Here is a 26228-nt window from a genome sequence, read left to right as displayed (position 1 = left end):
TGCCCTTGTAAGACATTTTATTAGGGAGGGGTATGAAATGTTTTTAACCTAGGCTGTTACAACATGTGAGGGATATCAGTAGTAAGAAACATTAAGGTACATGGCTGCACATTTTCATACATTTCTCCATAGGAACAGTGATGGGCTAGAGCTTACTGTCTTACACACAGTTCTGTTTGTCAGTGTGAAAGTGACATTTTAAGTTAAGCATTTTTATGTAACAGATACCTTTTCATTGTGACAACTAATTCTTTTCCACCTAGAGGTTGAGTACACAATGGAATTGGAGGCTGCTGAACTACATGTGTAATTAATAAGTGTTGATTGGTTCCTATCTTCAATGCAAGTGTTTTTTACTGCTGTAGTATTTGAAGGCCTTAGCCTGGACAGCAACATATGTTTTTTCAGATTACTGTATCAAATGTTTTGTTTGAGAGTTGCATTACTCAGTTATTATGTATTTCAAACACCTAACTGCTATAAGAAATGGCATGAACAACTGAAATAGTACACAAATAAACCTTTCTATGTATGCAAACTTGTGTGCGGTTTCATGCCCTTTGCATTGTGTGTGGGTATATGTTTCATGCAATAATTCTCATTTGCATGAATGAATCAAATACTGTCCATTTTAAAAGGTGGCAGCTATAGGAATACTGGCTGTTTGATATGCTGTGCACCCTCTATATATACTCTTCTTATACATATCTATACATAGTAATATATTTATATGTGTATGTATGTCCATGTATATATATATATATATATATATATATATATATATATATATATATATATGTGTGTGTGTGTGTGTGTGTGTGTGTGTGTGTGTGCATATATATATATATATATATATATATATATATAGTTCCCTATCAGAAGCCTGAAACACTATAAGCCTGAAAATCAAAATCCTGAAAACTATAGACTGAAAGTTCAAAATCCTGAAAGCCCAAAATCCTGAAACTCAAAATCCTGAAAACACAAAATGGACATACTGACGTCATTGTGGCTTTGCTATTGTTAGCCCTGTGGTGTTGGGTCATGCGTTGGGTTCAGGTAAGTGTGCGGTTGGTTTTATGTTAGGGTTAGGGGCGGTTTAAGTGAGTTAGGGTTAGGGCGCAGGTTAGGCATGTATGCAATAGTGACAAATATTGGGGTAGGGGTGGTTTAAGTGAGTTAGGGTTAGGGTGTGGGTCAGGTGAGTGTGCGATAGTGACGGACCTTAGGGTTAGGGTTAGGGTCAGGGTCAGTTGGTAGATATTAGTGTCTTTATAGTGACATATTAGCATTATTTGTGTTTTCAGGATTTTGAGTTTCAGGATTTTGGGCTTTCAGGATTTTGAACTTTCAGTCTATAGTTTTCAGGATTTTGATTTTCAGGCTTATAGTGTTTCAGGCTTCTGATAGGGAACCATATATATATATATATATATATATATATATATATATATATATATATATATATACATATATATATATATATATATATATATATATATATATATATATATATATATATTTTGCTATAAATATATAAATATATATATATATATATATATATATATATATATATATACATATACATACATATACATATAAAAATACATTTCCCTACTGTTGAATGACTGTGCTGCATGATATGTTTGAGAAAACATCACATTTGTGCACATCTCTAATGGCTTAGTGTTGAATCACTTTGGCTATAGTTTGCAGGGTCCTGGGTTTGAGACTTGCAACGTCTGATTATTTTGTTGCTGGGCAGAACAGGGTCTGTTGAAGACAGAGTGATTAAGGCACATTAAAGCAGTTGTAAGTGGGTTTGCACAGAGCTGTGTAGAGCTGAGAGGCTCATACGTGAGCTCAGCTTCACTTATGCCTGCTTACAGCCACTTTAAACCTACGCTAAGTTCACATAAAGAGAAAAAAAAAGGGAGATAGGAAAGTTGTTAAATTGAGGCAAGCAGGGGGAAAAACAAGGTGAGAAACAGGTTGGGATGTACAGGATGGGTGTAGGAAATGGCCATAGCTCTGCATTTCTTTGGCAGCAACAGCTGATTTCAGTGTGGGAAATTTAGAATTTGGAGTCTCACAGCATACAGGGAGGAGTGTGGGCATCATACAATAAGGATGATTGGTAGGGTTCGATTGTGTTATGGGTACGTGTCTCTGGGAGAAATGCAGAGCTATGTATGGGACATGATTTTTTTTTTGGGACAGATGCCCTTTTTTTTTAAGGTGAGAGTGGGATGCTAAGCATGGATTATAGGTAAGTGTGGTGAAGGAGGTTTGGTAGGAGAGGTTGCATTTGCAGGCAGACAAGGCAACAGACAGGGGCAGTGTATGACACATGGTGGGGTAAACACCTTGATGGGGAGGGTGGTTGGGAATCGGAGGTTCATGAGCCCCCAGATGGTAGTAGTGGCACTGATGTACCCACCCGATAGCAGTCATCACTACTCCTTTACAGCCCATAAGGTGTCTGTGTTGGGGGCTGGGCTGGAGTGGCCGCCTGCCCTTCTAGGTGCACCAGCCTGCCCTCAATCTGGTGGAGGCAGTCATCCAGCTCCATCTGGAGGACACTGCACACCATGTCACAAACCTCATCCCAGGTGACAACATCCTCACTGTGCCCACTTGCAGGGGTGGCAAGCCCCGTCCCCTGCAGTGGTTCCACCCAAGGGTGGTGCAGGACCAGAAGATGAGGGAGGTGTGAGTTGAGTCCCAGACATGCTGGGACCCAGCGCCTTGGCCAGGTGGGGTGGGAGATCCATTGGAATGTGCCTTTTCATATGTGCTATGGTGTGGAAATTAACAATGAATATTGGTTAGTCATGAACAACACATTACAACATTAGTCAAAATAGAATGCATGGATATTCCCATTTAGCCAAAACAGTGCAATTATAACAGTGCCATAGCAAACATAACCCATACATATATGGAATGGTATTCAGAGTTGCAACAGCATGCCAGTTAGGGGTATGTCAGGCAGGCAATAACAATGATTATTCAACAGGGTATATTAGTATGCACACAGTTTAGACAAATGATTAATCAAATAGAACAATGGTCCCAACAGTAGATATTTATTTAGGAACATGCCAGTGTTGGTTTCAGTGTGATGATTGGATCAGTTGAGTGGTGGGGGAAGGGAACAGATTCAATTGACAACTGTTATCATTTATATTTGTCAGTACACTACTATTCACTACTATACATTCTGATCACACTTACACTCTACCTGGGCAATGTGGCTGCTACAGCACACCAAAAGCTGTACATATTAACAGATCAATTATACCTTTATTTTAGTTATACACATCATACCTGTTTCTATACAGATTTCTTTACCTGTGGGCCCTGTGCAGATGAACTGTGTGCACATTACATTGCTGTTTCTACACATATTTTAGATTCACATATTAGTTGCAGTCCTTAGAGTGTGTGTTGTGCTTTTGACATACATCTACTGTGACATTCTATGTGTGCGGGTTTCTTAGCAACTGGGGAAACTATCTGTGGCAGTGTGACACTTGAGGGGCTTGTTTGGGTTAGACTGTAGAGTGTGGATGGCTAGCTTGCATCTATTTGTAGGACTGGGGCTGATCAACACAGCAATTGTACACCTTTCATAGTTATGCACATCATACTAGTATTTCTATTCAGATTTCTTTACCTGTGTGCCCTGTTTTGAAAATATATGTGTTGCAGTACATTACTTTTTCTATTCAGATTGCAGTTTACAACTGTAGAACTAGACTGGCATGTTAGTGGTAGTCTCTGGATTCAAACTGTGGTGTGTTTGCAAAATTAAACTACAGGCCTAGTCCTTATCAGACTGAGCTACTGGGGAGGTGTTGCGTGTTGCTTGTGATATTTATATCTAATACATATTTTTTTCACAGTAATTTTCTTATCAAATGTTGCATTATTTGTTTCCCATTTTCAGTACAAATTATGCATACACAACAGACATTGGTATCAGTGTTTGAGAAACATGTGCACACTAGCTGGATTGCACATTTGACTGTTTTACAACTACATATTGCAATTTAGATTCCTGAGTGCACAGTGTAGGTTTTAAGTCTGCACCTGTTAGCCTTATAGATTTTTCAGTACACTCACAGCTACATAGAGCTGAAATTGAAAGGTTAACACAGGACAATGCTGGCAGAGACACAAGTACAACACATTCTGATGGAAATATGTATTGTTGCTTTTTTCAGTTATTTGAAATGCTCATTCTAAAGTATGCTGACAAGCAGTGCTAAATCAGTTCACCTCAGTTAATGCATTTTTCCGGACATACACATTTCTATTTTTCAGGTACAAGTGAGTTGACACACAGCAGTGTTTGGGATCACCTTTATTAGGTTTGACATACATATCTGTGCACAACTCAGACATCCACAATTACTATTCCTGCATGATCTGCATAGGGAAATGCTTTTCATTTCTAAGTGTTATGGTAGCCCTGACATGGCACTTTCTTGGCAGGTTCACTCAGACACATATTCTACTATTCCTCTCCTGCATATTGTTCCTTGTTTGCTACTGACATCTGTATCACACATCCACTGGAAATACTCCATTGTAATGCTAGCAGCCTGACACAGGCATTTATTCCTGACTTTTACAGCACAATTATATATACAGACAGTACTACCATTACTATATTTTTGATTTATTACTGCACTCAGACTTCTTGGATCCACTGGTCCAAGAGTGCACCCCTCCTCCACTTCAGGTCATTTTGGTGGTAATGTACCTGCTCACCAGTCTGGGGTATGCCAGTGGCACTGGTGAGATCATGTGCAAGCTGGTCCCAGGCCATCACTTTGTACAGGGATGACGAAGTTCTGTGTATAGGATGAAAGCGCTTACCGACTTTCTATTGTCTGTTCAATAAATCTCGTTTGCACCTGAGACTTGTGGCATTTGCTTATTTGTTGGAGTCTGCCTTGTTCCCTCTCTGCAGTGGTGTAGCAGTTTCTTTGTACTTTTCATGTATTAACTGCACATGCACCTGGAGGCGCCACTCGGATGTAACGAGCGTTCTCTCCAAGACACATGCATCATTCACACTACCCTTCACTGAGGAAAGAATTAGGTAGTGGACTCTTTTGTATAACTTGCTAATATCTTTATTCTGGGGAAAAATGGTGAATGTCTGTGATTTGCCCATTGTTATATACCTGCTAAAACTATATGTGCTACTCTGCACATAACTCATTTATGTGAGTGGTATTTAGATCTAAAACCACTAAAAATGGGACGTTGACAATGGCCAAGCTTGATAATGTGGTATCTTAGTCACTCTGTCATGCTATCCTTCATTATAATTGCATTCTTTTGTTCCTTTAATGTGTCAGAACAAACTCACATGTTGCATTTCCTTTAACAGACAGCTTTACCTTTGGTTCTGGCATCCCTACTAAAATCTAGACAGTTATTCAATGTTTGCTTTCCATGCTGACAAAACACTGTGTAGGTAATACAATGATAGAAAAACAGCTGTATGATAAGCAAAGCTTATTCAGCAGGGAAAAATGCACCTATTTTAAAACTGCATATTATAGCCAGGAATCCATAATGCTAATAGTAGTATGACCAAGTGTACTATTTTGTCTTTCACTGAGAACAATTATTATAAAGTCTGTTAATTAAAAGTGGTATGATCTTCAGCACATTAAGGGCATTCTCATAACACAGTTCAAATAGTCAACATTCAAAATAAATTCCAACCTGAAATATTGATGCACATATTCGAAACGGAATGTCAAAAAGGTCAGAATATTACAAACACACTTCCTTAAGTGAATTGCCCTTTCTTGACATCTGTAGACTGCAGATGGACACTACACATCATGTGATGTAACTATTATGCAGGGGGGCAATCCCCCCTGTGCTCACCTCACATAAAGGGTATTCCAACTCTGAGGTTGCACTACAGTGGGAAAAAGGACAAATTTTCTCCTCCACACTGTACCGCAATGTCCTGTCATAAGGTTGACCATATACATGTGAATGCACAGTGTATTCACTGAACCAGGACTCACACAAATGAAGGCTCGACAACACGGATTCAATCAACCAAATTTCAACATCCCATGGTCGTCAAACCTTCACTCACAATTTTGATGATAAACCTTATAACACATATGGTTTTGAATCCCAGCCATCCAGAAAATAACTCCAAAGGCATCTGAATCACTGAATGTGGAGAGAGCTTGGTATTTAATGCTTCAGTGCACCGTAGCTATACCCCACCTGCAATGGCTACAGTTACTGTCATTCAACAGAGAAAAGATCATATTTAGTGCTTCTTCTACTGCACAGATCATGGAAAGTACCCTAGTCTGTGTCGTCTTCTACTTCATGGATCATGGAAAGTACCCTAGCCTGTGTCATCTTCTACTTCATGGACAATGGGAAGTACCCTCGTCTGTGTCATCTTCTGCTTCATGGACCATGTGAAGTGTCACTCTTCTTATGTGCATAAAGAAGGCATTGAGGTTTGGATGTTCATTTAAGTAGTTTATTTTATACAAATACTCAGAACGAATGGCAGGAACATTAAACTCAAACGGACTGTAACTAACTGACTGACTACATACTTGCACGCTCACACTCTGGCTGATCACTCAAAATGGCACTCTTGCTTGCACATGCACAGTACTTATATGCATGTGCTGACTCACTGGAAAGCCTCTTAAAGGTATATCACACACTCTGATCTACACCCTTCCTCTTTACTGAGCGGTCTCATATAAACAATGACATTTCAATAGGCATGCAATTATACAGACACTTCTTCTTCTTTCGGCTTTTTCCCGGTTAGGGGTCGCCACAGCAGATCACTTGTCTGCTCATGATTGGCAGTGGAGTTTTATGGTGTTGAGTTGCCAGCCCGGTGCCAAACCTTCCATAGAAGGCGCACACACACACACACACACACACACACACACACACACACACACACACACACACACACACACACACACACACACACACACACACACACACACACACACACACACACACACACACCTAGGGCCAATGTAGAGTGTCCAATCCACCTACAGCATGTCTTTGGGATGTGGGAGGAAACCAGAGCACACAGGTGAAACCCACATGACCACAAGGAGGTCATGCAGACTCCACACAGAAGGCACCCCAGCTGAGGATTGAACCTGAGAACCTCTTGCTGTGAGGTGACAATGTTAACTGCTGCACCACCGTGGCAGCCCTGCAATTATACAGGCACTAATAAAGAAAAACAATTGGTGCCAGAATCATGGCCTTAAGCTCAATGCTAAAAAGTGCATTGTCATTCCCTTTGGGAAAAATTTGGTTCTCATGAACTACTTTCACATAGGCGGTAGTCCACTAAACACCGAAGGTGTGATAAGAGACCTGGGAACACAGGTTGACAGCAACCTCTCCTTTGATAACCACATTGCCACTGTAGTCAGAAAGTCCTTCTATGTGGCACATATCATTACAAAAGGTTTCTCATCCAGGAAGAAAGAGGTCATAATCCCTCTCTACTTGTCTCTCATTAGACCTATTATGGAATACAATGTCCCATTTGGTATGTACCTCACTAGACACCTACAACAACTGGAAAGACCACAAAAATACCTCACTAAGAGGATCTTAGGCCTTAGACACATGCCATATATGGACAGACTCAAAAAAACTCCAGCTATACTCTATCCCTTATCACCTACTTAGAAGCAATCTCTATTTGACCTACAAAGCCATGTCTGACCCTGAGCTGCTAGATAAGCTACACCTAAAGAAACCCCAATCCCTCCATGCCACACGGTCCAGGGACCTAAACCTCATTACCACAATAAACAGAACATGCTGGAGGGACAGGTTCCTAACCCAGAGACTTCCCATACTCTGAAACAAGCTTCCCATTCATGTCAAACAGAGCATTTCACTGGCCCTCTTTAAGAGAAATCTCGACGAGTGGATGGGCAATAGGAAGTTCACCCTGGGGATCACTTCAGTGGCCTTGCTTGACAGGTGCACTGGGAACTAAATTTGGGTGGCATGATGCCAGGGAATATTTTTGGAAAAGGCTTATATAGACTCCAGAGTCATTAGCCTAGTGCACACCTATGAACCTGTGAACCTATGTCCATTTTTATTTTTTGTAAATTTAATGTGTTAAGGACTTTCTTGAAAACAAGATTATGATCAGTGAAATATTCCTTCATGGAAAACCGAGATGTTGCTAAAAATAAAATAGACTAAATAAATAATTTTATGGGAAGTGTAGTAGCCAGGATAAAGGTGGAACACAACGGCCATGTTTACAGTATTATACTGTATAGAAATGGAAGGTGAAAAAATGACAAAAGAAAGCTTTATTTGCTGTCATTTCCTTGCCTTGATTTAACTAGGGCAGGCTTTAAAGAGTTAAGAACTGCTGAGAAACAAGATTTTATTATATAGCTTTCATGTTATTAAATGGATTGAGTACAGTACAGCATGGTGAAACATTCTGAAGAACTGGCAGATTTAGAATAACATGAGCTGAAGCCGGAAGAAGGAGATTATGAGTTTTTGTATTATTAAATGTGCTGTTAAAAAATGTTCTTCTACTTCTTAGTGATTTATCTTTTCTTAAACATGAGTTCACCATTTCAGCATTCATATCTAGCCTTTTAGAATACTGATATCATTTAAGTTCATAGGTTCATAGGTATTTATTAGGCTAATGACCACAGGGGCCTTTTTAAGCCTAGCCACGCATCCCAAGCTAAAAAGGCTATGCAAGGTTATCATGGAATCAATAGTCCTTGTTTAAGGTTTACTTGAATAAAGAGAAAAATGAGCAACATAAGGTGTGATGCCAACAGAAGAAAGAAAGAAAGAAAATGTGCAGATACAGTTCATTTGAAATACTTTTCCAAGTCACCATTTTGTGAGAACATGCAACATAGCTAAGGAAGATATGAAAAACTTAGAACTAGGGCCCACAACCAGTGTCAAGTGATGAGAGATCAGAGGACCATAATAGTATATAACCTGAAAATGTGAAAATGCAGATATTGAAAAAATTAGGTAGCTTCCTATAAACATATAAGAAAATAAAGAGTATCAGAAAAGAAACAACTTTCATACCAGATAATATTCAGGTCAGCATGTACATGACATGAAGCTAAAGGGACATAATCAGAAAGGTAAAAGAGCTGGGTAAACTTCAAATACACTCCTTGAATATTAAAGGATTAAAAAGAAGAATTTAAACATACATGAGATCAATGCAGGAAAATCCCAGTAAAATGAATTAGCAATCAAAATTACCGAATAAGATGTAATTGTGGTTGCTAAATCAAACAGAAAAAATGTGTGGCCTTCTGCTTACAGCAGTGCTTGCTTCCACCCATTTTCATATCAGGCAATAGATTTGACTGATAACTCAGGAGTTAAAATCCCATGCTGGAAGCTTTCTCAGTTATATGGCTACATGGCTTGATGGATTTGTCAGGAATTGTTTTATGTTTCTGAAGTTCACCACTTCTGGCTGGCCAGCTGAGCCATCACATTCTTCACTATTCCAACACTTACTCAGAGCATGCCTGGGGCTAATCTTTAAATTTCATTATGCTGCTACCACTGAGCAGCTTACCTAGTGCAGGAAATCACACTCAATGACTTCTGCTATCATTGTACTACATTTTGTCTTCTTTTTGGCAAACATTGCAATATTTGAAACTGTATGAACAGGATCTCTCAGGCAAACAGTCCTAGACCTTTACAGCAGTATTCACAAGTTATTCCCTCAAATTGTCATGGAATAGTTTACTTTGAACTTGTTGGCACATATTAGCCAGACCTTTCTGCCTTTTTTGGAAACAGAACACTGAAACAATGACTGCAACATATGTTGTGACTCATTTACATACCTGAGCATGACTGCAACATGCATTCTGACCCATTGATATGCTTGATCATTACTTTTTTGAAGGTTATTTAAGGAAGAATGGAAAGAGTGTTCTGGTGAAACAGGCTCTAGTGTTTCTATTCGGATTCATTGGCAGCTCACAGCTCCTTTCCATGGGACACAATATGGGCAGAGTTGCTACCTGGTGGGGCATGTTTAAAACAAATAAAAAATGTGTAGAAGATGAAGAAGATACATACATACATACATATATAACATACATACATACATGCATGCATACATACATATATACATAAGAACATGCATACATACATACATACATACATACATACATACATACATACGAAGAGTCCTGTAACCAAATGAAATATGACAACAACTTTTTTTAAAATAACATGTCGTGATCCTCAGCTATTATTCTGGAATTGCAGGTATAATTAGTCAAATAGTGTATCTTACTAGACTGAACAAGCAACTCTTTCTAACTTTAGATGTTCCTTTTATTGAGCTACACCTGTTTATGTAGATAACCTTCAGACTTACTTTCTAAAATGTTTTTTACCCATAACCAGATCACTGATGCCTATAAATTTGTTCCTTATTGCCATCAACAGCCAAAGGTAAACTAATTGATGCAGTTTTTTTCTTAACCTTAAAAAGGCCACTGGTACTTGAAATCACTGACATTATATCAATCAACTGTGGTTATTTGGTATCCTCTTGATAGCCTATCACAAGATAACAAATTATCTAAAAAACATCCATTATAGAGTGAATCATTCACAAGAAAACCTTTACAGAAGTACATAGATTTCCTTAAGGCTAGGCCCATGGGCTTTCACTGTTGCCACAGTTTTTAACTTTTTGTCTTGAATGTAAAGCATGGAGGATTATGATTTACGATCATAATCAGATTATCATTTGTTTGAGACATTGATGCCAAGAAATTTCACCTCGAGACAATCTATATCAATCCATGCACTACAATTATTTAGTATTCAGATTATCTGATCTTCTTTGGAAATAGTCCTCCACATTCCACTATATATTTTCATGGAGAAGATATTTAGTAAGACTTGCAAATTTATATCTCAATCTTCCACCAGATACACCAATGAAATGTACTTAGAAGTTTAAGGATATGAAAACAGAGGTGTTTCAATGGGTCATATATTACAAGATTATATAAACATGGCTGTTTTTCCCAGTCTCAGATACCATGTCTAAACTGGGCCCACAATTTAGAGATGCAATGGATAAAGAGACTGGGTTGAGGGGGTGGAGGACAGATGTATACCAGCATTCATACCAAAATCAGCAAACATGCATTCATTCTCAGTTGGGTTCAGCATTGATCTATATTCATTTTTATTTACTTATTTACTTAGTGACTTAGTGTTTGTTAGCTTTAAATGTAGAGCAATCTAAACTGAGCCGAAAGGCAATCAGAGACACAGACAACCAGTTAAGATCAGTATGTCAGAATAACAAAAGTACAGCTGATATGCAGTGCACAGAATGAACATAAGAGAAAGAGTAGTTCATGGGCTTTTTTATCCAATGCCCACTACCTCAAAGAAAGCATTACTAAAATCCTTAATACCAAAAGACCAAATATGGAAAGACCAAAGCCAGAAGGTCATATATTGAAAACCTGGCATTGTATATCGCTGAAGCATAAAATATTGAATATGCCACAGTGTAAACAAGCTGAATCACTAGTTGTGAGCAACATCAGTCTATTACTATGCAACACTATAAAACATTAAAACATGAAGTTATAATCTCCACCAGCTTCTCTACACTTGTTCTGGTGCTAATGGGACAGATTTAGCCTTGTTAAGCAGACTTCCATAAGCTGCATCCTAGCAATCACTGTTATCAATTGAGAATACAGTTTGTATTAATGTGTCAGCGCTGATTCAAAGATTTTGTGATTTTCATGCTTCTTTGAAGCTGTGTGATCTTGGGCCTAGTATACATAAATAAGAAGGGTATATCAGGCAAATTCTCCACCTGGATGGGACAAGGCCCCTTGTCCTCATGTAGAACATGTTATTTTTCTTTTTATGTGGTTGAAGCTTCTTCAAATGGTTTGTTATATCTCACTGAATCTCTAACATGTGAACTTGTCCAGATGTAGTGGAATCAAAACTGCCAATAAAACAAACCATGATGATGTAAAAATCAAGGATGACTGGAAGTTCCATGAACGTTCAACTTTGCAAAACATTGTCAAGAAGCAAAGCCAATGAAAAAGAGTTATTGTAGACTATTATATCACTTAGAAAATATCTATAATGAAAAACATTATGGGGACATATGGACAAAATGAAGCATTACAATGAAAAAGTAGAAGAAAGTAATCTAATGTACAGAACTCTGTGCTAGCAGACAAACATTGTATGTAAGCAATAATCTGCAGATGGGTATGGGTATCCCGGGATGTACACGTTTGTTGTGGTTTGAGTAAGAGGACAAGACTTAAGTGGCCATCTTCTTTGATGTGCTTAATTTACAATGGGCCTGCTGACTTAAGTATCCAATCAGCATACATATTTGGAATACTAATGACTTTTTATTATACAATTTAGATTATGTGAAATAGAGCCAGCAACACTATGTGAGCAGCCAGAAATTACCATAGAAAATGCATTGAATGTAACTGCTGAATTTGCCTAAATATTGCCAAATTAAGCAGAGAAACTCAGAACAGAAAAAGAAAAAGTGACAAACTACAAAACTATCTTACTTTATAAAAACAGAAGAATATGCCTTGGTATCTGAATATCTCCTGCTGAATCATGGAAAATATAAGACTTAAATGTGCACTAATATGCCATTGTAGTGACAAACGCAACAGCGGCTACTAATGTCACAATTCTCTCTTCAACTACTATCTCTAGAATATTGTCTGTTGTGGGGTATTTTAGTTAAAAGATTTAAATGCCTATATGGTTTAACATTTATTAATGACGTTTGTGGTGACTGTTATTAGCATAAGTGTTTGTAAAACATCATTTAAATTGGGTTCCTACTCTCAAAAAAGAAAGAGAAAACATCTTGAAACAACTTTTTAATGTCATTGTTTATGAGTTAGTGTATATAAACATGAAAGTATTCATTTTAGGCCTGATTTTACACCGACAGGATTTATTTGTTTTTGGTATATTTTGTTAATTTTTAGTCTGAAGAGAACTGAAACCTACACCATTTGTTTCCAGCTACTTTGAAAGTTTCCCTCTGAAATTAAGACTTTGCATGTTTGAATTCCACTCTAACTTCAAATGAAAATCTCTCTACTACTTCTGGATATTTTTATTAATCGAACTTTAATTTTGCTTTGCACAGCACAATAGCTTTTATGAAAGATAGGCAAGAGAATCTCAAGGCTGGGTATGCATCTAAGAGAATGTAAAATATGCATGTTTTGCCAAAAGATACAAAAATGACAGGCAACATTACTTTTCCTTAGAAAAGCTTATTATTTTTGGTGATCGTTTTCTATAAAAATTGTGTTTTTTTTTCATTTCATAAGAGCATACCAATAATAGAATTCTGATGCATACTGAGCTTAGCAGATTAAAAAATGCAAAATATATAGTTTGCATGAAACAAATGGCAAACCTAGATCAGCAAGTGACTACATAAGACTATTGGTGGTACAAAGCAATAAAGTATCACTTCTCTGTAACTGTGTTAAGTATTACAGCAAATTTCATAGAATAACATATCAGGACCAACTGGTACAAGATACAGTTGAAAATACACATATACTATTTTGCCTTCCTGCAATGCTGTCTACTGCACATGAGTCTAATAGAGGTGAGGAGTTAAAATCCATTTACAAAAAACTTCTGCATTCAGAGGTTCAGAGGAATAAATAGGATTTTTGCTTCTGATGTAATGACAAGTCAGTAAAGAACTGTAGGTCATTATTGATGTGTGTGTGTATATATATATATATATATATATATATATATATATATATATATACATATGGGTCTAGGTTACAACGTCGACAGATGGGAAGACCGACAGCGAAATCACCGACGCGAGAAGATCGACGGATGAAAGCACCGACGCGGAGAACACCGAGATGGGGAAAGGATGTGTAGGTATGTGGTAGTGACGGACGTTAGGGTGCGAGTAAGGTAAGTGTGCGATGTTGGCAGTCTGTAGGGGTAGGGGTGGGTTAAGTGAGTTAGGGTTAGGGCGCGAGTTAGGTAAGGGTGCAGTAGTGAATGTTTTGGGTTAGGGGCGGGTTAAGTGAGTTAGGGTTAGGGCGCGAGTTAGGTAAGGGTGCAGTAGTGAATGTTTTGGGTTAGGGGCGGGTTAAGTGAGTTAGGGTTAGGGTGCAGTAGTGACTTTGTTTGGGTTAGGGGCGGGTTAAGTGAGTTAGGGTCAGGGAGCGGGTTAGCTTAGTGTGCGATAGTGACGGACCTTAGGGTTAGGGTTTCGGTTAGGGTAGTGGATAGTTGTGTATGTAAGGTTTAGTGTTTGTTTGTTAGGATTTAGGTGTGCTTGTGTTGTGTGTGTGGTTTTTGGTCAGGGAATTTGTTTTGTTTATTGGTTGTTGTGATGATGTGTTGAGTGTGTGTGGTGTCGTGTTTGTGAGCTGTCGATGATGTGGTGTCGGTGATGTAGTTGTCGATGTTGTGTGCTGTCGGTGTTATAACCTAGAACCATATATATATATATATATATATATATATATATATATATATATATATATATATATATATATAATGAAAACTCTGTACACATATATTCTGGAGGTTAGTTTTACTTGGTATTTTGTGCATTGGTCAAAAAAGCTACTCAAGCTGAAAATCAAGCATAGTGCTATTCCGAAACATAGCACTGAACAGTATTGAACAAGCAGATAAAACATGGAACACTAGAACATTAATTTACTAACTTCAGCTAGTAAGTTCACAACATGTTTAATAATAATTTCTTCATGGTTATTGAAATATTGTTTTGAAGTTATAATACAACATATTATTATTTACCACGACTGTTTGCTTAAAAAAATCACAGAAATGAAAGTCTGGCAGACTTTTTCAGTATGGGAACAGTATGGAATTTGGATTAGTAAACAGTCAAAATAAGGAATGTTCCTCATGATGATGCACAGTTGAGAGCTATGCTAACCTTCCCAAACACACAAACAATTTCGGTGATCAGATGTGATCACCAAAAGTAATAAACAATAGCCATAGAAATACATGTTGCTGCAGTGGGCTGAAGATGTTTTTACAAGGAGTCATACCTCACAACTGTCCTTGATTTTCCCTCATATTTTCCCCTCTTCCTGATTTTCTGGCAAATCATTGAGGATCAAAGACCAGTATACACAGGGCAGGCATATTTTTGTTCAACCAGAGGAGAAATTGTGGAAGGTAATTAATAAAGAGTAAAAGGAGTTTATTCAGGAGGGAAGTTGGGAAAAAGTTATGTGCATGGAGGATAAGATGATCCTCCCAATAAAGCAAGGGTGTTTAGGATGATCTGATTTGAAGGAATATTTTAGAGCTTCACAGTTAAGGCCTACATAACACAAGCAGAAGGTTATAAGTCAAAGTGAAAAAGGATGATGATGAAGTGGGTTACTCAAGAAATAAGGATAGACTGATATTTTGGATGCAGATCCTTAAGCACAGTAATAGCCACCATACAGAATATTATATTCACAAAGTTGTAGAAAGTCTTTTAAGAACTAAGCCAACATGGGAATGAAAAAAATGTAGTTTGGGCACAAAATAATTTGTCTAGAGACACCGGTGTAGGGGGTTGGGTGATAGCTAGTATGTGGGAATCTGGTAATGGAAAAGAGAGTTAGGTATGAGTAATGGTAGGGCAAGGGTTAAGTTAGAAAGGAAGGATGGTGTAGGCAGGAAGTGATGTTATGGTTAGGGAGGACTAAGTTGGATTTTATACAGTAAATGGCAGTGTGAAAGATCAGGTTCTGGCATGTGCTTGCTGATCCTGCTCTCCCTGCCCTTTGTGCAGGTTATGTGGATTTTATATATTTTGGGCTGGGTTATATGGTGGGTGCTTGCAGGCAGAGAAGATGGGCAGCACTGAACCCCTTTTCTGCTCCCTCTTCTAGTTATTTCTGTTTGCGTTGGTTTAAGTTGTATGTTGGTTATATAATTGAGTGGTATCATGCTGATTCTAATCAGAGGTTAAGTTTAAGTGAGTGGATTAATTTAATGCTGCTGCAGGGCAATACTTGGCTGAAGGTAACCAGATAATGTTGCCTGCTGTAATTTGTTATGTTGGAATTTATGACACTCAGTGCATTAAATTAATCATATATTTCATTACTAATAAATGGTCGTCTTATCCTAAATGGTGTGGTTATTTGTGCGCAACGGGATCTGGACAAAGAAGATTTTACCAATATGATGACAGCAAGGAGGGGTACAGAAAACAGACAAGAGTGGGCTGGAATGTACAGGAGAAAACTGGCAAAAGAGTCAAGATAATGGGAGCAAACAACTAGTCAGGGAAAAGGGACAGTGTGAGATGAAGCAAAGAAGACATTAAAAATGTAGGTTAGAAACTGCCTTCCCTATCAAGGACTGATATCAGAGCAGAGCTGAAGAGAAAGATACAGGAGATTCCTAAGTGAAAGACCTGCTCTGGCAGAGTTTTCAGACAAATCTGGAACAGAAGCTACTGTTAAAAAGGGGATAATTAGTAGGGCATATAAATATCACATGATAGCTATAAGAATCAATGAAAAGACGTTAGAACATTTGGGGAAAGAGAATGAACAAGTAATTTACAAGGGAACAATGAAAGGACATATTTATTGCTCCAAAGAATGCAACATGGTCAAGCTGGTTTAGGATTTTTGCTTGGAAGTGTTTGCATAGATATTTTATACCACAGGCACAGTTTAAAGAATTTTGAATTTGTACTCAGGTAGTAAATGTTGGAGGTTTGATGGAGAAGAAAGAGGTAACTGAGAACATGTTTCTGGCATGTAATGAGTTAGAAGAGTTTAAAAATTCCCCTCAGAGTACTCTGTCAGAAATATTGGGGGGAGCAAATAGATGTTACTAAAGACATGATTCTTTTTAGCTGGGACACAGGCTCTGAATTACCTGGATGTAGTGAGGTCTTCATAAGTTTAACTCCTTCGGCTAACAGAAAAAGCACTTACTAAAAATGGAAATCAAAATCTAAACAAAATGCATTAAATGTATTAAATATTGTGAAAGGGATAAAAGAACTGGAAGATCGATCTTTAGAAATGGAAAGGATCAAACTACATTGAGATAAATGGCATCTATGGGAATGATACATGCAGAATAATGTGCAGGTGGAGCAGTGAAGGTTTAGGAAAGCAGGAATTGAGCGATGTATGTAATATTGGACTGAACTACAGTTGTTGTAAAGAAAACAAGTACAGGGTATTCAATGAAGCCTACACAGAGAGTTTGCACCATGCTTGTATCACAGTGTGACATGCACAAGCTGGTAGACAGTTTTACATTCAGTAAGTGCCGTGTAGAGGTGCGGACCCCTGTGCAAGCAAAGTAAACACTGTGGCATGCTAATTACAGTGTAAGAAGCTGAATTGCATGCTAATTTACCAATCCAATACAGTGGAGCTATTCGAAATTCTGTAAAGCAGTCATGTGGACTCTGTGCTGTTGCTGTTGCTACTGCTAATAGGCCTAGGCTAAGAAGTAGAAGAGTTTTCAAGCCCCGTTTAACTTATCACAACCTACATGATTGTAGAGCACTACAGGGTGGACAGGGACACATGACAGGAAATCTGCAACCTCTGCCATTTTCAACACAGAGTCAGAGTCAACCAAGGGGACCCCATCCCAGTGGCGACAAAGGTATGTGTGGCCCTTAGAATCTTAGCTATAGGTACCTTTTAGAGACCGACAGGGGACATGCTGGGTGTGTCACAGGCATCAGCATGCAGGATCCTTCACCAATTCCTGAATGCTATGTTCCAACATGCCAGTGACCTGGATGTAGTGAGGTCTTCATAAGTTTATATTATCCCTGTAGCTCTGAGAAGAGGGCCAGAAATATGCAGGAATTCTACCATGGAGCATACTACCTGAATAAGTGAGTGCCATAGATTACACATATATAGAAATGAAGGCACCACCTGGGGAACAGGGTATGCTGCACATAAGCAGAAAGAGCTACCATTTTATCAACTGACAAGTCATGTGTAGTGCCAAGGGAATCATCTTAAATGTGTGTGCTGCCAATCCTGTCAGTTACCACGACTCACAATCTAGTACATCTCCAAACTGTACCAGATGTTTGCTAGGGGGGATATCCCACAGAGTCATCTACTGGGGGATAAAGGCTATGCATTGGAACAGTGGCTGATGACCTCCATCAGAAATGCACACACACCTAGTGAAGAATGCCATAAGGAGACATACTCTCAAATCAGAAATATCATAGAGCATGTGTTTGGGCTGCTTTAGTCATGGTTACCCTGCATAGACACATCTGAGGAAGCTCCGTGGTACAATTCACATACATCTACAGAAATATTCACAGTATGTGCCATGCTACACAAATAAATCCTGAGGAAACAGCTTAAGCAGGATCAGCAAGGGTAAGGGGCACACATCCCACCACTAAGGCAAAGGTTACCACAGCCACAGGCAGATGAGGAGTCTGAGGGGAAACCACCAGTTGCTGTGGGTATAGGCAGATGTATCTGTGCTCAATATGGCCTTGCATTGGCTAAGAGACAAACCATAGCACAGGCACTCACTACCTAGGGGCCTAAAACCTTCCACCTACTGACATACATATAGTAACTTGGATACCAGGCAACTCAAACAACCTTCACCTCCCCATGTATTGGCTGTGTACTGCTTGCATCAGACAGAGTCAGCCCTGAACTAAAACTGGCAACTGCTGCATTTACAGGGTACGTCCTGAACCTAGAATGTATTGTTTAATAAAATGAATGTGTGGTATATCCTTGTATTTCATTAGTTGATACAGTAAGCAAGTAATAGTTGGGAGATTTGTACAGAAATTATCTTAACATGTGACAGCAGAGACTTGTTTGACTTATATGTGTCCATTACTAAGTAGAAGCCTTAGGCAGCAAAGATTCACACAGTCATGCCTCTCAAAAGTACTGATGAACAACACTGCATGCCCTCAGTTTAGCACCATACGTTTGTACTGGAAAATCAATAAGTAGAGAAGTTAGAAAGCAATGATACACATTGCAGTTTCTGACTTCACAACCCTCACAAGATCATTCACTGTAAAGTTGGGAAATGTTGATGCTATCAACTTTCTAACTTGCCAAGGCCAATATATGTTAAAGGTACAATTAACAGTTCATCATCACAAATGCAGATATACTAGGCACTAAGTTAGCTATGCATCCTAAGCATCAGACACAAAGCGTATGAAGCCCTGAATCCAAAAAGATAGAAAACAAAGATATGGCACAGTTATAATCACTTGCACATGGTGTTGTGTGGGATGCAGGAAGCCTAGGCTGACACAAAAGGTCAGTGAGTGTGTGTGTGAGTAAGAAACAGAAGCAGGCAGACAGTTTGATACACCAACAAATGGCCAGTAAGACAAAATGGGCCTTTTGTGTGTGTCTGTAGGGGTCCTCCAGGTAAAACTGGTGTGTGACTGTCTGCATGAGTGCAGCCAAGCCCTGTGCTGGCTCTACATCTTGGTATGTTGGACAGGTGTAAGCTCTGCATGGTATTGGTGGCAGTTCATTGTTGTTGTCCCCAACCATGAGAACTGCCTCTGCCAGGGGTTGCACTGGGAAGTCCATATCCATGGTCAGATGCAGTGCTGCTACCTGAATGTGACTAATGTCTGCTGGATGAGCTCCCTTCACAGGGATGCCCACCATGACCCCATGGCCTGCCATGTCTAGGTGTGGTCAGCACACTCACTGATGGAGCTGTGGAAGTACTGCCACTATTGGAGTGTGATCAGGCATGGCCACAGTGGCTGACAGCAGATGATTTAGCTGACCTACGCCCATGTGGATGTCATTCCCCTCCCATCAGACATTCATTCACAGACACCGCTCATTCCAATGTGTCATTCATCCAATCCATTGAACTGGAAACATGGAGGAGGCAGTCACACATGTCAGACTCTGCTATGTCTACAACCCTGAGCATTTCTCTGAAGCACCTATGAAAATGTGCCTGTACCTCCATGATGGCCCTAAACACATTTGGAGTGGCACAGGAACAGACACCTGCACCAGGAAGAGGAGAGACAGCAGGTGTCCTCCGAGGACCCCTATCAACCCTCCTGTGTGGCACCTCACCCACTCTTTGGCTACAGCCAGAGTCAACAAGCACTGAAGTCACAGTAGCCACACTTCCCTGTTCAATGACCTTGCTGTCCACCTGTCCTATACCTCTGCCCTCACTAGGATGGGTAGGCATAGGCCTACTGGCTGTCTCTGATGGAACTGCATGGCATGGCTGTATGTCAACCTCAGTGTCAAATTCAACCTCTGCACTCCTTCAATGTGCCTCAGTTTGGCCACTATCATCATCATCAGAGTCTGCTGATACACTGACATCAGTTGTCAGAGGACTCCCACTCCCGCTATCATGATCACCTGTGATAAAAAGCAACAATCACAGGAATAAATTAATACCTGCACTAATATAGTACAATACATGCTAACAAAGTAACAATGCTGACACTATTGCAGACAGTAAAGCAATACACACAACAGGCCTGACATCAAAAGCACCCAGTAAAATATTTCTTTAAATTGCTTAGCAGTACTGATATAAAATGTTTGGCTTACCATCTGCAGAAGAGATTTTTGTCTGTAATCCAGATGATGCTGGAAGAAGTTAAGCAGGAGGTAAGACCAACATCATCACAATTAACAGCAACACAGGGAGTAATATTTTACCCCTTTATATGTCCATTAACTATACTTTCAACAAGAAAGTGGCTGACATCTCCAACCTAAGCTAATAACTGTAGCAATTTTCAACCCCCCTCCACAAAATAGGAGATGTGACACAGTAAATTCTTGATTTCAGTTGTTTTACTATATAACAGTATTCAACTGTTCAGATACCAACGCCTATCTAGAAGCTCCTGGGACATGCTTGCTGTCTCTGAAACTGTTGCTCCAGCAACCTGCACATACTGTACTGAGCTCTCCTGGGGGCAGTCTGGATCCCTGATATTGGCCAGGAACTCTTCATTGGATGTTAATGGTGGTTCCCTAGTAGGCCCTCCTCCGATAACCATCTGGTCATGAACGACTGCATCTGCTCTCCTCCATGTAGATGTAATCATGTCAGTGGCCCTGTGGAGCACCTGCTCATATATCCTGCTATGACCATCCACTGCATTCATGTCAGCTACTACCTGGTGCCATATTTTCATCCTACATGCCATATCTCTCCATCTCCTTTCCAGAAGAAAAGCACAATGTTACATAAAGACATCCACAATCACCCAATTCTCAGCATCCGTGATGGGGGTCTCTGAGGATTGACACACCTGGGTGGCATACTCTTAGGTGTTCTAAAAGACAACAGAAGAATAATACACATAAGCATCAATAACTGCAACATAACTGTTTATGGAACAAACATAAATGGGAGCAACTCAGTATTACCCACTGGAAAAACATAAAACAGTCTAGAAATGTGAAATAGGAACAACAGGCAGGATGCAAAACAAGAAGAGTACCAAGAGCAACATATCCTTGTTTGTGCCATAACAGTAACGCACCTTTGCTCCCCTATCTCCCAAAAGAACAGGAAAATGACACATTTGCTAACAAACTATATTTGAAATGCTATCAAAGGAACTGTCCCTGAAACATTTGTACATACTTATCATGCAGCATTATATTTTCATGTATTGGTCATCATGTATACCTCTGAAATGACTTGACAAACATTCCCATGCCATCAGTGCACTTCTAACTAATGCATACAGATAAAAGTGTAAAAGCCTTTGCTTCAGATTGTTCTTATAAACATTCCAGTATATGCAGTATGTAGCTGACTAAATGAAAGCATACGTTCTGAAATTTGGTACTCCTCTGTACAGATATATCCTGAAGAAATAGAGTTATCTGCAGTCTTCCCAACTTAAACAAGTCTCCTCACCTTCAGTTTGCCTAGCTACATGGTTACCTGTTTGTGTGTTGTAGATTCAGAGCTGTTAGCATGGAAAAGGTGCAAATGAGGTGTGAACTCTTTAGAATCACTGAATCCCCAAAAAATTGGATCTGTGTAACAGATGTAAACATAGTGCAGGCACTCCCTCAGTGTTTGTTTTTAATGGATTACAACTTGAATGATTAGTGGTTGGGAGAAGGAAAACACAACAGCACTGCAGACTGCCTTACTTTCACTGGGTGTGTCAGACTAGATCTACAGAGTGTTAGATGTAAGGTTATAAATGTAAATAAGCAGCACACAAGTCACAGGTTGTGTTCCTTAACATCCAACCTGCCCTTCATTTGTTGGCAACTGTATAGGATATTCTTTCCACTTAATATCCTCATACATTTAAGTTCAATGATATAGAATGGCTTATACACTGCATGTCTCAGATTTCTGCTCAGATAAATAAAGAATGGCCAACAAACAGAAATGTTAGATAGAGCTGTATATTTGCAAGCAATAATAATGACAGGTTGCATGATCATTAGGTACACTACATTCAAAACTAATAAATGTACAAATAACACTTGTATGTTTTGTTATCACTGCAGATGCTGTTGCAGTTGTTTGTTGTGCAGATTGAGTTCAATTTTTTTGCTCCAAAGCTGTATGTGTGACAAAGAGGGTTATTGTTTTCTATTGTGTATGTCATAGACTGCTTTTCCTTATTTCAACTACCTCTTCTGCTTTTTGCTTTTTTTGAGGGGGTGGCCACTGTTTGCGAGATGCACCGCTTAGTACAAACATGGGAACTAGAGAAAAATGAAGGTTAGGTTTGGTTGTGCTTATGCTGTTTGCAAACTGGGCAACTATTCAGATGGGACCAAGACAGCCAAAAATATAAACTGGATGCATTTGATTAATACTTCTGGGCATTGCGCAAAACCACTAAGTGACATTGCATTGTGGTTAACAGCAAGGCCTTAAGAATGATTTGTAAAATAAGGGATGTTGTGTAACTAGTCCTGTGGCAGCAGGTATAAGTGTAGGGCTGGAGTACAGATGGTAATGGGTTCTAGTATAGGGTGTTCAACCTTTGTTTTACTGTTGTGACAATGCAGTTTATAGCAATGAACTGCAACACAGACAAGTGTTTTCTTGTCCTTCCTGTTGCAGCACATGTAAGTGTACGACTGTTATACATGTGGTCCTGGGTTCAGGATATTCCATACACTTTTAATGTTGATCCACTTCCCTCTCTCTCACTTCCAACACTTGACATAGTGGAGCCGATATTAATTATATGTATGAGGGCTGAGACACTAGATTGTGTCAGTTATTTATGTATATGTCTATGTATTATCACATTTATTATCATATGTATGACTGTGGGTATACTGTGTACTACATTCCTGTAAGTATATTCCTGCTATTTAGACTGCCATGGCCTTCACATTTGCCTAACACACATACACAACTACCTGTACATTCAATAACCTTGAAATTGAAACTGTAATTATGTAATGCCTCACTACATGCTACTGATGTGCTCAGCTTACCATCTTGCACTGTGTTTGCATGATGGTAAGTGGACTGCAACATTTTCAAACAGTGTGTATACTCCCTGTAAACACAATGATTGGAATTGGTGGAAAGGTATCACTCTGCATTGCTCTAGATCTGTGGCAGGCATGGCAGGTGTTTGTGGGGATGGTGTCAGGTTTAGTGTACAGAGATTGGTGTCCAGAAGTACAAGATTTTTATTGGACTCCTAGTTAAGAACCACAATGCCAGACTTCTATAGGGGGTCTATTCTGGCTCCCAGTATAAGTCAGAACCTTGGGATAGGTTAGCCTAGTCTGTAACCAGTGCCACTGAAATCCTGCACACTGGTGACCAATGTAGGCATTGCTACATGATCTATGGAGGAGGAAGAAGGATACCATTGACCATTAGATCAGGGAATTTAAGACTGCAGATATCCCACATCTGTGTAAATATCAACTACAGAGAGTTGACTTAAAAGCTGAATATAGGCAACACTGGTAATCTTAATGGTGTTCTCTTCTATTCTGCTTTTTTCCACAGCTGCCCATGATCATGAGGTAAATGTCTAAACCCATGGGGCTAGATTGATGAGAATGAGGGAAGCATGTGGTATGTATGCAGCAGAAGAGTAGTGTTACTGTAGCATTAAAAGTTAAAGATATTTTTTTAGTATTTTATAGAGTTGTAGCAAATTGAGCATGCATATCTCAACTGTAAAAGCAAGTATGTAGCTTAAATCAAGAGTACAATATTAGACTTTGGTAAGAGGATGTGGGTCCAATACCATACTTCCCAACTATATAATACTGTTAATTCTTCAATTATATTTAAATTAAATTCAAACCTCTATACCAGTGGCACAAATGCCCTGCTGTATACTTTAATGTGTATAATTGGAACATGCATATGTGCAATACATGCACATGCCAAAGAGTACTTACTGCAATCTGTAGTATAGTGTGCATCTGTTAGAAGCTGGTACTCTTAAAAGTAAAAGCTACATGTTAAGAGTTGGTGGTCTTAAAAGTAAAGGTTAAGAGAATAGAATCAAATAATTGTATCAATGCATTGTATGTGACATATGAAGGTACTAATCTTATCTCTTTTTTTCTCTCACCCCAACCATTATCAATCTTTTTTATTTTATTTCATTTTATTTCTGTGTTTTATTTTATTTTTTTTACTTTATTACATGTTGTCAAATGTGTCCATGTCATCTATGTGTACCACATCACTAAATGTTCCACAGCACAGAGAGGTAGACCTGCTTCATAGAATCCAGCTGCACCCCCTCCACCAGTCCAGCAACACTACCCAGCACTTCTAGATGCCAACCTGGCAGCACTGCCTCTGATGACCCTGCTCTACTTGCCCCCTCTGGTAATTTTTCCCCAGAGGCTGGTCCAGTGGTACCCTCAGGGAGCAGTCGTGGAGGTGGGGATTTTATCACCCACCCTGAATTGTCAGGGATGGTGCATATGGTTGTGTGCATTACTGTTGGTGTACACCTGTGTTGGCTGAAGAGGCTGCTCACCCTCATTTTGCAACATACCAGGAAGAGGAGAAGGAGATGTCAAGCACTTGAGTCAGTGGCAGAGTGAGATGATGACAGTCCGATGGGTAAGGACTCAATTTTCACTGTTACCCAGCTTGATGACCATGGGTTTGGGATGTCCCCACCCTCACCCCAATCATGGTGTCCCCCAACTTTCGTGTTCATTGTCCATGTCTCTTGTCTTGTTTGCCTTGTCTGTCTGCAATTGCTTCCTCACATACCCAACTTACCACACCCAGACATTCCTACATCCCTTCCCCAGCATTCCTCTCTTTCTACAAAAACAATGGGCACCTGTCCCACACAAAAAGAAATGTCCCATACATAGCTCTCCATTTTGCACATGACTTCATGATTCACTTGATTCCATCCGACTGGCTAATCAACACGATTGTGTTGTGGTCACCCCTCTTTCTGGAGGTGACAGTCCAAATTCAGTTAATATTTTTCACATATGTTCACTTTACACTGGTAAAGAAATGGATAGCTATGGTTCTGTCCTATCTCCCTCCTGCAAATTTCTGCCCTGCTTTCCCTTTGTTCTTCCCCCTTTTGCTCCCAATTTCACCACTGTCCTATTTAACCATTTCACCTCTTTAAGGCATTTTTGAACAAAAGTGTGCATGCTGCACCAACTCGCAGCAACGGGGAATGGCATCAATGTATTTACATGCATTTAAAAGTATTAGATATGGTGGCAATGTATTTAAATGTATTAGATACACCTGTATTCAAAGTCCCATCTGGCCCCAACAAAGAATGTACCAATGCATTAACATGTGCTGCCACAGAGTCAGTTAAGCAGCAAGTATATTTCATAGATTCAGTACTAACTGTCAGACTTCAGCAATGCAGCCCGCATTTACACATTGCTTATCTATGTGCAAACGTGTATCTCGCATGCGTATACATTTTAACTGTTGCCAAAACCTGCAGCCTGCCACAGTATGAAAATGCACATATCATGCTGTATTACTTCTGTTTACTGTCCATTCTCTGTGTATGACATAAAATTACATCTGTAAACATTACAACCTGAGGTTTTAGT

The sequence above is a fragment of the Protopterus annectens genome, chromosome 12.part0, assembly GCF_019279795.1.
Source record: "Protopterus annectens isolate FY-2018-M chromosome 12.part0, PAN1.0, whole genome shotgun sequence".
Taxonomy (NCBI): domain Eukaryota; kingdom Metazoa; phylum Chordata; order Ceratodontiformes; family Protopteridae; genus Protopterus; species Protopterus annectens.
This window is presented reverse-complemented; position numbering follows the sequence as displayed.